This window comes from Osmerus eperlanus, chromosome 1 (assembly GCF_963692335.1).
Source record: "Osmerus eperlanus chromosome 1, fOsmEpe2.1, whole genome shotgun sequence".
Lineage (NCBI taxonomy): Eukaryota > Metazoa > Chordata > Actinopteri > Osmeriformes > Osmeridae > Osmerus > Osmerus eperlanus.
The window spans coordinates 19,324,955-19,328,265 of NC_085018.1; positions in this window are offsets into that span (position 1 = coordinate 19,324,955).

Below are 3,311 nucleotides of genomic sequence, written 5' to 3' on the forward strand. Positions count from 1 at the left end.
GAGAACTATGTGGGTAAACCTTCTCTGACCCCTCCTCCCCTCCAACACCACCATCCTCCTCACCCTAAACACACCCACCCCCCTCCATCTGCAACAATACTCCATCTCCTTTCTCCATCTCTCCACCAAGAGATTTTAACTAAGAAAATCTCCTCTTTCTTTCTTTCTTTCTTTTTTTCATCCTCTCTCTCTCTCTCTCTCTCTCTCTCTCTCTCTCTCTCTCATCTCCTCTCTCTCTCTCTCTCTCTCTCTTTGTGTGCTTCCTTTTCCCGCTTCTTCTCGTTCTCCTCCTTCTCTCATCCTGCCCTTTACCCCCCCTCTGCCTTATGCCTAGTTGAAGAACTTGTTGTGTCTGGCATGGAAGAGACATATGGTGTGTATCAAAACTCTCTCTCTCTCTTTCAGTCTCTCTCTCTCAATCCATTCAGAGTGAGGAAGTAGTGCGTGTGTAGATGTGTGTGTGGATGTGTGTGTAGTGTGTGTGTAGATGTGATTTAGGTCAGAGGGAAGCAGCAAAATGAGCCTGGCCTGTGTTTATTTGAAGCGGGAGCCATTACTGCAGTCTCTCAGTCATATTTATACACAGACAGAGAACAGACACGTTAGTACAGCTGGAGCAACCAGAAGCCCTGCATTTGTGTTTGTGCCTGTGTGTGCATGTGTGCTTTTGTGTGTGTGTGTGTGTGTGCAAATGTGCCTGTGTGTGTAAGTCACTGAATGAGTATGCATATAATGTCAGTCTGGTCACTGTGTACACTGTACAGTAAAAACAAACAGGTTTTGATTTGTGAGGGGGGTCAGAATGGCCAGTGTATGTGTGACAGTGTCGAGGGAGGAGTGTGTGTCGGAGCGGGGCTGTGTGTGTCGTAAGAGAACGTGGTTAGACAAACGAGTCCCATGGCGTCTATCGTCTGTGTGTCATTCCTGCAGGGTTACCACAGCTTGTAAAAGCCTCGTTAACACAAAGACCTGCTCACATGTTAATTGGCTAATTGACTAATTAATTTTTGCATAAAGGCGTGCAGGGGGAGAAAGGCTGGCTAATTGAAAGTGACTATAGGTTTAATTACGTGTAGAAACAGGGGGGCTGACAGGGAAGGCAGGCAGAGATATTTGTGTCTGTTCTTTTCAATGATTTCTCCTTTTTAGTTCATCCATCTCTCCCTTTCCCCGCCTCTCCCTCAGTCCTCCTCTTCTCCCCCACCATTCTCACATCTTACCTGTCACTTAAAACCATCTGATTACAACTCTTTTGTTAGCAAGTCAAACAATTTACTCGCTGTTGAAGACCTGAGTTACATTGCTCCCTGCATCTCTGCTGTCTTTGTGCTCAGTTTCTATGTGTACTGTGTGTGTGTGTGTGTGTGTGTGTATCTCTCTTTGTGCCACTGCTGGTGTGAGTTGGATTCGGAAAATAAGTGATGCAGAGTCAAACTGAGAGATTTTCCAGTTTAAGAAGCATTTCTTGTTCTTTTTGTGTTCCAGCCCCAGGCTCACTTTTCACAGTTTCTCAGGTACGCCATGGCACTAAATTAAGATAAACATTTATGCCAAAACTACAAAACACATGAGAGAGGAGAGAGAGAGAGAGAGAGAGAGAGAGAGAGAGGAGAGAGAGAGAGAGAGAGAGAGAGAGAGAGAGAGAGAGAGAGAGAGAGAGGAGAGAGAGAGAGAGAGAGAGAGAGAGATGGAAAGGTCTGTTTAATGTGATCATGCATCTGCATGTACATTTATGGAACTGTGTGTAAAACTTGGAAAGACGTGAATGACAGGGATATAATGTGTGTGTGGAAAAATGCATGTTAACTAAATTCCTCCTCACAGCTCGCTCAAACACCACAAATTAAATCGACCATGGGAGGAGAAGGCTAATAAAGGAAATTAACAATGATGCTGGGCCCTGTATTAGGACATATGGATTCTCTGCATGTTTGCTGGGTGTGTGTATGTGTGTGTGTGCGTGGGTGTGTGTGTGTGTGTGTGTGTGTGTAAATGACAGTCCCAAATGCCTGGTTAGCAGAGAGAGAGAGAGGTTGGAAAAAGGCCATTTTTAATCAAGAAATCCCATTCCACTTCTCTAACTCCCCCTTTCCTCTCTCTCTCTCTCTCTCTCTCTCTCTCTCTCTCTCTCTCTCTCTCTCTCTCTCTCTCCTCTCTCTCTCTCTCTCTCTCTCTCTCTCTCTCTCTCTCCTCTCTCTCTCTCTCTCTCTCTCCCTCTCTGGAAACAGAGCAGCTAAATTACCCGGGAGCAGGAAGACAAAAACATCTTGTTGGGCTCTAAATTGCTTTGCATGCATGTTAATTGGACAGAAATCCCTGCAGTGTATTTGGGAAGTGTGCACATGGTTTATGCATATGGTATGTCGATTGTGGTGTGTCTGTGTGCTGCTGGTGTGTGTGTTTGTGTGTGTAGCCACGGCGGGCTGTTATAAGTGCTAGCGCTTGCAGAGATTTGGAGGTTATCTGTTTTTGTTGGTTAATTGTGGCACTGATAGTATCGGGGGTCCAGGCCAACTCAAGTGGGCTTTCAGCCAAATTAGCTCGGTAATCGTCATGTTCAAGTCCTGGACACTCTTACCAAGACACAGAGGAGGAAAGTCAGCAAAGTTCAGCTGTGAGAGATGCAGATTTGGCCAATGCTTTAGACAGCTCACTCTGTAATTGAAATTATACTTCCTCACTCTCTTATTGGATTGCAGGCAAGATTTCACTCAAAATGGCATCCGTGGTCAATTTATCCTGTTTGTTTTTAATTAATGCGGATGGCTAATGAACTCAAGGGGGATCTTAACCAAATTATCAAAAAATGTTCCATGTTTCCTTGTTATCTTTGAACCAGTAGGATTTTAATTGGAGCATGAAATTGTTTGAAAAGGATGGAGTTCAGTGGGATAGACAGCAGAAGGACCTGAACCACCAGAGCAGAGGGAAACATTACTACAGAAAGTCTCTGCTACTGAAAAACTACTTATATACCTTTGAACAAGTGTCAACATATATCAATGTGTGTATTAGTTTTTCATTTGAACTGTTATCAATAAATATTTCATGAGAAATGGCTTCTGCAATTACAAGTCCATCTGTAGGCTAGATTGAGTTCCAATGAAATGCACTGCTTCAGTCTTTCTGTTCATGGTTGTGGATTTGAAAGGTGTACCAAGCGACAGACTGAAAGGCAGAAACAAGGTTCATGGCAAAGAGCATCATATTCACCAAAACAATTTATACATATTTTCTGTTTATAAGATTCATTTGACAATATCTTTCATGCTTTACAACCCAAGTGGCTTTATGTCCCCCTCCCTTCCTCA